This window comes from Pteropus vampyrus, unplaced genomic scaffold (assembly GCF_000151845.1).
Source record: "Pteropus vampyrus isolate Shadow unplaced genomic scaffold, Pvam_2.0 Scaffold702, whole genome shotgun sequence".
In the NCBI taxonomy this organism is placed as follows: Eukaryota; Metazoa; Chordata; class Mammalia; order Chiroptera; family Pteropodidae; genus Pteropus; species Pteropus vampyrus.
Window position 1 is genome coordinate 1,058,386 of NW_011889483.1, and position 12,357 is coordinate 1,070,742.

Sequence of the window (12,357 nt, forward strand, 5' to 3'; positions counted from 1 at the left end):
ACAGATGAGTGGAACATTTCAGAAACCCAGAAACAGACCCACATATAATTGCTCAATTGGTTTCTGACAAATATGAAAAAGCAATTTAATGGAGGAAGGAATAGACTTTTAACAACTGAGCATCCAAAAGCAAAAAAAAAAAAAAAAAAAAATCTGAACCTAAATCTCTTATCTTATATAAAAATTACCTCAAAATATAAAAATTAACACAAATTTAAATGTAAAACATTATACTATAAAATTGTTACAAATAAATAGAAAATCTTTAGGTTCTAGAGCTAGGCAAACAGTTCTAATATTTAAAAGCAAAAGCACAAACTATATGGTCTATGGCTATGCCACCCTGAACATGCCCAATCCTGTCTGATCTCAGAAGCTAAGCAGGGTCAGGCCTGGTTAGTACTTGGATGGGAGACCACCTAAGAAGACAGGGTTCTGTAGGCGTTAAAAAAAAAAAAAAAAAGCACAAACTATAAAATAGACACCATAAAAATTAAAAATTTTGTTACAAGAGATAGTGTTTGGAAATGAACAAAATATTATTATCTGGGATATTTTTTAAAAACTCAAAATTAATAGTAATCTCCCAAAAAGTCCAATTTAAAAATGGAAAAAAAAAAAAAACCATGAAGAGATGCTTCACCAAGATAGATAGATGGTGAGCAAATAAAAACAGGTTCAACATCATTAGCCATCATAGGAATAACTTAAAATCACAGTGAGTTATCATCGCACACCTATCAGAGTGGCTAAAATAAAAAAATTGATGAGCAAACTTCCAGAATAAGGTAAGGACCTCTAATAACCCATTCCTCCATAAAAGAAATGAGAACAGTGGCCAAAAATAGTCAAAACCTTATTTTTCAGAACTCTGGAAATTAACCATAGGCTTATAATAAACTGAATAGCATTTACTCAAGAAAAAGAACTGAATCTCAGTTAAAAAAAAGTGAACTTTGTGGTGTTTTAACTTGCCCTAGTTTCCTGTCCCCTAACTCCATGGTAAGTTTAAAGAACAGCAGCCTTGTAACCAGAGTAGCTGTGTAAACCGGCAGCCCACCAGTCACAGGAGAGAGCAAACTAGGTTTAGAGTTCCTCGAAATGCCCCATCCTCAGAGTACTATCACTATTTGACCTGCCCAGTAGCTCCTGAAAAAAAACCCTATTCACAGGACTTATCATAATTTAACCTGACTCAGAGCTCACTCATACTATCTCCCAGGTATTTAAAATAATCAGCAGCAATTTATTAACATTACAGCTGCCTGAAGCAGCAATAGCGATTTAACAAACTGAGACTGCCCAAAAATACTTAAAAAGGTAGATCTGGAGAATGAGGTGTCCATAGGCACTACTGAAAAGATATGACACGTTCCTGGGGATCTAGACTGCTACCTGCATGTGCAGGGTAGCGTGCATACCAAGGAAAAACCTGAGATGGTCCCATTCTCTCAACTCTGGTTAACCTTGAGGCCCTGCACAAGAAGTGAAGGTTAAGTTGGTTATACACTGCCAGAGCACAGAAGGCATGCCCCAGTGAACACAGAGTCCCTCAGTAAAGGATGAAAGACATTGGCTCATGGCATTTAAGGAATCTCTGTCCAATAATTCACAGACAACTAAAGCAACCATGGAGTCTTCAGCAGCTACACACAATAGGGAATATGAACTTTACAAAATTAGTCTGAGAAAATCATTAAAACAAATAGCAATGACAACAAAAAGAAATTGGGGTGGGGGGATTTAAAGTCCAGAGTTGTCACATTATATTATTTAAAATGTCTAATTTACAACAAATATATATACACATATACACATACATAATATACATGAAGAAACAGCAAAGTATAACAGGGAAAAAGCTGTCAAGAGAAAATGTACCTGAAGAAGCCCAGAAATTGGATTCACTAGGCAAAGACTTTAAACCAACTATTATAAATATGCTCAAAGGAGGGAAAAAAAAAAAAAAAAGAATATTATGTCTAAAAAAATTAAAAGAAATTTAAAAATACCTCACCAAATATAAATAGATATAACAATTATTAAAAAAAAAACTAGAATCAGATAGAAATATCTGAAATGAAATATTCACTAGAGGGGCTCAATAGCAGAGATGAGGCTGACAGAAAAAACTTTAAGATAGGACAAAATCGAGATTATCCAAACTGAAAAACAGAAAGAAAAACAGAATAAGGAAAAATGAACAGAATCTCAGAGACCTGTGGGATACCATCAAGTATACAAATATACATATAATAAGAATCCTAGAAAAGGAGAGAAAGTAGCAGAAAGAATATTGAAGAAATAAAGCCTCCAAACACCCCAAATTTGATGAAATACTAATTTATACACCCAAGAAGCTGAAAAAACTCCAACTAGCATAAAGTCAAGGATATCCGCCCTAGACACATCATGTCAACTGGTCAAAAAACAAAAAGAAATCATGATAGCAGCAAGAGAAAAATGACTTATTATGTAAAAAATCTTCAATAAGATTAACAGCTGACTTCCCATAAGAAATCATGAAGATCCCCTTGAACAAAAGCAGAATATACATTCTTCTCACATAAACATGAAATATTCTCCTGGACAGACTATATGTTAGGCTATAAAACAAACCTCAATTAATTTATAAGATCATATTAGTAATATTCAATTTAACAATATTAAAAAATTAACAAATAAAACTAGAAAAATCACAAAAATGTGAAAATTAAACAACACATTCCTTAGTAACAATGGATCAAAAAAGAAATCGCAAGAAAAAATTAAAAGATATTTTGAGAATAAAAACAAAACATACCAAAACTTATAGATGTAGCTAAAGCAATTCTTGCAAAGAAATATGCAGATGTAAATGCCCAGAAAGAAATTTAACTGGGTGGTGAACACACAATGCAATACACATATGATCTATTATTGAAATGTACACTTGAAAACTATACAATTTTATTAACCAATGTCACCCCAATAAAGTCAATTTTTTAAAAAGGCCTCAAATTCGTTACCTAACCTTTCGCCTCAGAAAACTAGAAAAATAAGAACTAAACCCAAAACAACCAGAAGAAAGGAAGACCAATTAAGCAGAAATAAATGAAAGAGAACAAAACAATAAAGACTACAAAAGTAACCAAAAGTTGGTTCCTTGAAAAGATCAACAAAATTGACAAATCTTTAGCTAGACTGACCAAGCAAAAAAGAGAAGAGATTCAAATTGCAAATATCAGGAAAGAAAGAAAGAGGGAAGCACTACCAAACTTACAGAAATCGGAAGGATTATAAAGGAATAATAAGAACAACTATTTGCTCACAAATTAGATAACTAAAATAAAATAACAAATTCCTAGAGACACAAACTAGCAAAATTGACTCAGGTCAAAATAAAAAACTGAATACACATAAAAAAACAGATTGAATCAGTAACTTCAAAATATATGATAAAACCAAGGCTAAGATAGCTATGTTGAAGAAATGTTGCAGAAAAATCAGACTGGCAAGAAACCAAGGACCACTTGGAGAATTAGAGAACTCAGGTTTATTATGCCAGCGGTCTCAGAGGGGATAGCGCTCTGAAGATCTGGGCCCCCGAGCTCAGATGCAACTTTGCTTTTATAGGGCTTATCTGTTTAGTTACATTTGGCCAGCTGGCATGAGCCAACTGGTTAATTTGTCCTCACATAGTTACAAAGAGTTACAAAGCGGGAGATTTTCAGTCAGGAATTCAGGCAATACATGTTATCTAGACAGGACAAGCAAAAAGGAGGATGAGTCTTTGTTAATTTCAAGGTCACTTTGCCCTTTGGTCTATGGGGCAAGCATACTTACAGAAGCAAAACAAAGAGCTGATTATACAGTTAGCCATCAGAGTGGAAAATTCCTCTTCAGCTACACTGGTGATTTACACCGAACATTTTAAAAAGCATTAATTCCAATCCTTCACAAACTCTTCCAAAAAATAAATAAATAAACAAATAAAAGAGGGACTTCCTAATTCATACTATGAAACCAAACACCCTAAAAACCAAAAACAGCACAAGAAAACAACCAACCAGTATTGTTTATGAATATACACACAAAAATCCTCAACAAAATACTAGCACACTGATTCCAGCAACATAAACAAATAGTCATACAAGATAATCAACAGGGATTTTTCCCCCAGAGATACAAGATTGTTGTAACATTCCAAACTGAATCAGTGTAATATACCATAATATAAAAAAAAAGTATTAATATAACAGATCATCTCAATAAATGCAGACAAAACAATTGAAAAAAGTTAACCTTTCCGTAATAATAATTCTCAACATATCAGCCATAGAAGGATACTTCCTCGATCTGATAAAGAATATCTACAAAGAACACACAGCTAACATTATATGTAACTGTGAAAACACAATGCTTTCCTCCATAAGGATCAAGAAAAGGATGCTAGCTCTTACCCCTTATATTCAGCATTGCTCTAGACGTTCTAGCCATGGCACTTAGGTGAGGTAAAGAAATAAAAGATACCCAGATTGGAAAGGAAGAATTAAACCATCTCTATTCAGAAATGATACAATTTAATATAGAAAACCCTAAGGAATCCACAAAAAAATATTAAAACGAATGAGTTCAGTAAAGTTGAAACAAAAAACTGACACTAACAAAAATCAGTTGTATTTATATATACTACCAATGGCCAACCAAAAGATGAATTTTTTAGAGAGGTCTTACGTGGCAACAGCAGGAGAACACCAAACTCGCCTCATCCCACAAGCAAATTCAAATATACACATGTATAGAGAGCAATTACTCCTGACAGACAACTGAGGGTTGAATGTACAGCTTCTGAATAACAAACAGGAGGAAGAGACCAGATAGAGAAGGCTGGGAAATCACAGGAACTCTCCAAGAGCTGTGGGAACCCTCTAAACCAAAGGTGCTTGTAAGCACCATTGTTTACATCCCCCTCCACTTTGATAGGGCAGGCAGGAGCTCTATTCCGGTGCTTTGGCCTACCTGCAAGTTACCAGCTATATTGCTCAGATCCTTCTGGCTCCAAACGAAAGGAACAAAAGGGCGTAACATAGGCACATAGCCTCCCTGACAGAGCTGCTCCCATCCATAAGCACCCGCCTAGCTCCAATCAGTTTGCCAAAACCCAGTGCGCAATGCCTACACAAAGGTCATTTCTATACAAGACCGCTTTCTGTAGAACAAATGAGAAGTTGTACACGGAAAGCTGGGGAGCCTATGAGAACTCTCCGGGGACTGCGGGAATTCTCTGAGGTTAGAGGTGCAGGTTAGCATCATTATATAAGTCCTCCTCCACCTCCATAGGGTGGGCAGGTGCTCTGGCATACCTGTAATGTCACTGCAGCCAGATCCCAGACAACATCACCCAAGGGCATTTTGGCTTGAACACAGGGAGCAAGCAGGATTAACAGAGCATTACCACATAAACCTCAGCTCCCTACTTAGAACTGCTCCAGCTCAGAAAGCCAGAGTCTGGGACACTGTAGGCACCCACTCGGTCCCTACCAACCTGCCGAAATCACGTGACACACACAGCCTACATGGAATCTGCTTTTATGTAAGGCCACTTTTTCAAAACTGGGAAAGACGTTATTTGTCTAATTCATATAAACGAATATAGAAAAGTCAAACAAAATGAAAAGACTGAATATCTCTCAGGTGAAGGAATAAGAATTCCCTGCCCTCCCTCCAAAAAAAGAAACTCTTAGGAAATGAAGATAAGTAATTTGCTTGATAACACAAAGAAAGGGTCATAAGGATGCTTACCAAACTTGAGCAGAATAGAGGAACTTAGGGAAAACTTCAACAAAGAGTTAGAAAATATAATGAAAAACCAAGCTGACCTGAAGAATACAATAACTAAAATGAAAAATACATTAGAAGGGATCAACAGCATTTTAGCTAGGACAGAAGAACAAATCAGAAATCTGGAAGACAGGATACTGGAAATCAACCAATTGGAAGAGCAAAAAAAAAAAGACTTTAAAAAAAACAAGGCTAGTTTAAGAGAACTATGGGATGACATGAAATGCTCAAACATTCACATTACAGGCATCCCCGAAGGAGATGGAACAGAAACTTTAAAGAAATAATAGCTGAAAGCTTTCCTAAGCTGGTAAAAGAAGCAAATATCCAGGTGCAGGAAGCACAAACAATTCCAAACAAGATGAACCAAAAGACAGCCACACCAAGACATGCTATAGTTAAAATGCCAAAAGTTAAAAATAAAGAGACAATTTTGAAGAAAGCAAAAAGAAATCAATGTGTACATATAAAGGAAACCCCATAAGGCTATCAACTAATTTCTCAGCAGCAACTTTACAGACCAGAAGGGAATGGCAGGACATCTTTAAAAGCTGAAAAGAAGGAACCTACAATGTAGAAAGGTTTACCTAGCAAGTTATCATTTACAATTGAAGAAAAGATAGAGTTTCCCAAAAAGTAAAAAACTTCCTCTCCATTAAACTAGCTTTACAAGAAATGTTAAAAGGTCTTCTTTAAACAGAAAAGGAAAGGCAATAATCAAAAATAAGAAAATATAAGAAAAGGGAAAATCTTACAGGTTAAGCCAAATATTTAATATATACAGCAAAAATTTAAAAAGCTGCTATGAAGGTCAAAAGAAAAAAGTTTCAAACTCAACACAAATGACAATAAATGGTCAGCAGATACACAGCACAAAAATATCTAAAACAAGAAATCAATGCCATAAAGCGTGGAAGAGAGAATAAAAATGTAGTGCTTTTATTTTACCTTAAATGCCTATCAGCTTTAAAGACCGCTATAAACATACAATGATATACATAAACCTCATAGTATCACAAACTAAAAACCTACAAAATATACACAAAGAATAAAGAGAAGTGAACCCAAACATAACACTAAAGAAAACCAGCAAACCACAAGGGAAAAGATAAAGAGAAGAACAGAAAGAACTATAAAAACAACCAAAGACAGTTAACAAAATGGCAATGAGTACATACTTATCGATAATTATTTTAAATGTAAATGGATTAAATGCTCAAATGAAAACACAAGGTGGGTGAATGGATTTTTTAAAAAAAGCATGACCCATCTATATGCTGCTGCTTATAAGAACTCAGTTCACAGAAAAAGACACATGGAGACTGAAAGTGAAGAGATGATAAAACATATTCCATGCAAATAAAAATGAAAAGCACATTGTGGAGAAAGTATTCAGATAAAATAGAATTTAAAACAAAAAATGTAAAAAGAAATAAAAAAGGACATTACATAATGATAAAGGGGTCAATCCAAGAGGATATAACAATTATAAATATCTATGCACCCAACATAGGAGCACCTAAATATATAAAGTAATTATTTACGAACCTAAAAGAAAAAATTCACTGTAATACAACAGTAGGGGATTTCAATGACTTTCTGACATCAATGGATAGTTCATTCAGACAGAAAATTAATAAGGAAATAATGATTTTAAGTGTCACATTAAACCAGATTCTTTACAACAAACAAACAGGACAAACAAGCAGAGACTCATAGACATGGACAATAGACTAGTGGTTATCAGAGGGTGAGGAAGAGCGGGGAGGTAGATGAGGCAAAAGGGATCAAATATGTAAAACTGGAAGTTATGTAAATTATATCAAGTGAATAAAATAATAAAAATAAAATAAAATAGTGATTATTGATTAAATAAATAAAATAAACCAGATTGCTTTAATAAACAAAACATTTCATCCAAAAATTGTAGACCAGAGATTTTTTTTCAAGTGCACATGAAACATTCTCCAGGGTAGATCATATATTAGGCCACAAAATAAGCCTCCATAAATTCAAGAAGACTGAAATTATAGACAAAAATGGGGTTCTATGGACAGTATTGTCATAGGGTGATCTGACCATAAATTCCTAACTGGGAAGGTCATGGTGGGTATTCATGCCCAGACATATAACTTTTTTAGTAGAAAGTTTATCTTTGCCCTTAAGCAAGCCCTGTCCATTGTTTCTGTGCATCTAGGTTAACATACCTATTACCTCCTTTTGGGACCCCTCAAGAGAGCACATAACTTTTTAACTTATCCAATCTCTGCCTTTGCTTTCTACTACTTTCATGTATTCTTCCTTATGTTACCTCCTTAATTTCAAATGCAAAAAAGAAAACTATAAAACTGTCATTCGCAGAGGCACTTGAGCTCTTGCTTCTTCTCAGCAACTGTTGTTAGTTTGGCTCAAATAAAATCTTATAAAAATTCTTACATGTTTGCATGTTTTATGTCAACATCACACCAAATATCTTTTCTCACCACAGTGACATAAAACTAGAAATCCACTACATGAAGAAAACTGGATAAAACACAACTAGGTGGAGACTAAACAATATGCTACTAAACAACATGCTACTAAACAATCAATGGATCAAAGAGGAAATCAAAGAGGTAATCAAAAACTATCTTGAGAAAAATGAAAATGAAAACACTACTTTTCAAAATTCATGGGATGCAGCAAAAGCTGTTCCAAGGAGAAGTTCATGGTTATACAGGCCTACTGCAAGAAACAAGAAAAATCCCAAATGAACAATATAACTCTACACCTAGAGGAACTAGAAAAGACAACAAAAAACCAAAAGAAAAAAAAAGAAAAAAGTAAAAAAAAAAGAAAAAAAAAAAAAAAAAAAAATAAAAAAAAAAAAAAAACAAGAAAAAAGAGAAAAAAAAAAAAGAGCGTGCTCTGGGGGGGGAAAAAAAAAACAAATCAGCAAACCTTTAGCCAAATTCATCAGGAAAAAAAGAGAGTCCAAATAAATAAAATCATAAATGAAAGAAATTACAACCAACACCACAATAATGTAAAGAATCATTACAAAATGCTACAATTATATGCCAAAAATTCGACATCGTAAAAAAAAAGGATAATTTTCTAGAAGTATATAACCTTCCAAGACTGAACCGGGAAAAAATAGAAAATCTAAACAGATAGATTACTAGCAATGAAATTAAAGAAAAACGCCCAACAAATAAAAGTCCAGGACCAGACAGCTTCACAGGTGAGCTCTATCAAACATTCAGAGAGGAATATCGGGCCTTCTTAAACTATTCCAAAGGAAGGAATGCTTCCAAACTCATTCTATGAAGCCAGCATTACCCTGATATCCAAACAAAACATTACAAAACAGGAAATTAAGGCCAATACCCTCAATGAATGTATATGACAAAATTCTCAACAATATTAGCAGCCCAGATTCAACAATATATTAAAAAGATTATACACCAAGATCAAGTGGGATTTACCCCAGGGATGCAAGGATACTTCAATACCCATAAATGCATCAATGTGATATATCACAAAATAAAGGATAAAAACCATATGATCATTTCAATAGTTGCTGAAAAAGCATTTGACAAAATTCAACATTCTTTTATGATAAAAACTCTCAACTAAGTGGGTATAAAGGAACATATCTTAAAACAATAAAGGCTACATATGACAAACCCACAGCTAGTATCATACTCAATGGTAAAAAGCAGAAAGCTTTTTGTCTAAGATCAGGAACAAGTGTTCTTAGAGCCACTTCGATTCAGCACAGTATTGGAAGTCCTAGTACAGCAATCAGATAAGAAAAAGAAATAAAAGGCACTCAAATTGGAAAAGAAGAATAACTGTTAAAACTTTCAAATAATATAATACTATATATACGAAACCCTAAAACTACACTAAAACTATTAGAACTAATAAATGAATTCAGTAAAGTTATAGGATATAGAAACAATATACAAAAATTTGTTGTTTCTATATCCCACTAACAAATAATCATAAGGAGAAATTAAGAAAACAATCCCATTTACAAGTGCATCAAAAAGAAATACCAATGTAAATTTAACCTAGGGTGTAAAACCTGTCCTCTGAAAATGATGTGACATTGAAGAAATAAAAGGAAGAAGACAGAAACAAATGAAAGACTATACCATACTCATGAATTGGAAGGATTAATATTTTTCAAATGTCTTTACTACCTAAGGCAATACACAGATTCGAGGCAAGCCCTATTAAAATACCAATGGCATTCTTCTTGGAACTAGAACCAAAAATCCTAAAATTTATATGGCACTACAAAAGGTGTGAAATTGCCAAAGAAATCTTGAAAGAGTAAAGTCAGAGGTATCATGTGCTCTGATTTCAAACTACAATAAAAAGCTATAATAATTGAAACAGTACGTATCGGCATAAAAAGATACGTATATCAATGAAATAAAAGAGAGCCAAGAAATAAATCCTCACTTACATAGTCAATAAATCTATGAGAAAGAAAGCAAGAATATAGAATGAGGTTAAGACAGTTGGTTCAATAAGTGGTGTTGGGAAAACTGGACAGATACATGCAAACAAAATGAGATTGGGCCACTTTTATACCATATACAAAAATAAACTCAAAATGGATTGAAAATTTAAATGTAAGACCTGCAACCATAAAATGCCTAGAAGAAAACATAGGCAATAAACTCTGACATCACTCTTAGCAATATCTTTTTGGATATGTCTCCTTGGTTTAAGACTACAAAAAGAATAAACAAATGGGACTACATCAAACTAAAAAGTTTTTGTGCAGTAAAGAAAACCATCAACAAAACCAAAAAACAATCTACTGAAGATATTCACCAATGATACATCTGATAAGGGGTTAATATCCAAAAATGTAAAAAGAACTCATATAATTCAACACCAAAAAAACCCAAACAATTCAATTAAAAAATGGGCAGAGGAACTGAATAGACAGACATTTCTACAAAGAGGATGTAGAGATCACCAATAGACATATGAAAAGATGCTCAGCATCACTAATCATCAGAGAAATGCAAATTAAAACCACAATGAGATATCACCTAACACTTGTCAGAATGACTGTCATCAATAAATGAACATATAACAAGGGTTAGCAAGGATATGGAGAAAAAAAGAACCCTTAGGCACTGTCAGTGAAATTGTAAATTAGTATACTATATACTACATAGTACTGAAAACAGTATGGAAAGTCTTCAAAAATTTATAAATAGAGCCGCCACGTGATCTAGCAATTCCACTTCTGGGTATTTATCTGAAGAAAACAAAAACATCAATTCAAAAAGTATATGTACGCCTATGTTCACTGAATTACGTGCAAGAGCCAATAAGAAAGCAACCCTGGTGCACACTGATAGATAAATGTATAAAGAAGTTGTGATAAATATACACAATAAAATGTTAGCCATAAAAAATGAAATCTTGCCATTTGTGATAACATGGATAGACCTAGAGGGTATTATGCCAGGTGAAATAAAGTCAGAAAAAGAGATAAATACCGTATGATTTCACTTATTTGTGTAATCTAAAAACAAAACAAATGAATAAGGAAAACAAAACAGAAACAGGTCCATAGATACAGAGAACTGATGGTTGCCAAAGGGGAGGGGGATGGGGAATGGGGAAAATGATTTTTTTTTAAGTTGTATGGCTGAGCCCCTTGTGATTTTAATGCCTCTAATATTTTTGACATCGGACTGCTAGGTGCCTGCACCTAATCACAGCCACCTTGGAGATATTCTTTCCTTCTCAAAAACAAACATAAATTGTAAGATGCTGAGATTATCCTCTTGCTTGACAAAGAGACATCAGATTAGCTACACAAAATTATATTGGGAACAAAAAGAGGAGAGCAAGAAGTGTGGTTAACATGTGAAAAAAAGGCCTTATTAAGAATAAAATTAATTCTGGCTGCCAAATACTAGTTAAAAAAAAAAAAAAAAAGACCAAAAAGGTTCTAAACTATGATTCTATCTCTACCACATGCTTGAAATGACAATTTTTTAAATACTTTTTTTTAATTATAGTTGACATACAAATATATTAGTTTCAGGTGTACAACATAGTGTTTAGACATTTATATAACTTACAAAGTGATCACTCTAATAAATCTAGTATCCATTTGATACCAGTTATTACATTATAGACTATATTCCTTACGCTATACATTCTCATAATTATTTTCTAACTACCAATATGTACTTCTTAATCTCTTCCCCTTTTCCACCCATCCCCCCAACCCTCCTCCCATCTGGCAGCCATCAGAATGTTTGCTGTATCTGTTTGTTTTACTTTTTTGTTGTTGCTGTTTTTTAGATTCTGCATGTAAGTGAAACCATATGGCATTTGTCTTTCTGTCTTACTCCACACAGCACAATACCCTCTAACTCCATCCATGTTGCTGCAGATGGCAAGATTTCATTCTTTTTTATGACTGAACAATATTCCATTGTATACCACCTCTTCTTTTCCCATTCATCCATGAAAGACACTAAGGTAGCCTCCGTATCTTGATTATTG

At 33.7% G+C, this 12,357-nt stretch overlaps 1 protein-coding gene and 1 pseudogene across 1 annotated transcript in view; one reads left to right on the plus strand and one right to left on the minus strand.

Annotated features, from left to right (window-relative positions):
- Positions 1-12,357, minus strand: part of SPIDR (scaffolding protein involved in DNA repair) — a 435,467-nt gene that overhangs the window by 412,914 nt on the left and 10,196 nt on the right.
- LOC111733952 lies at positions 326-444 on the plus strand (annotated as a pseudogene).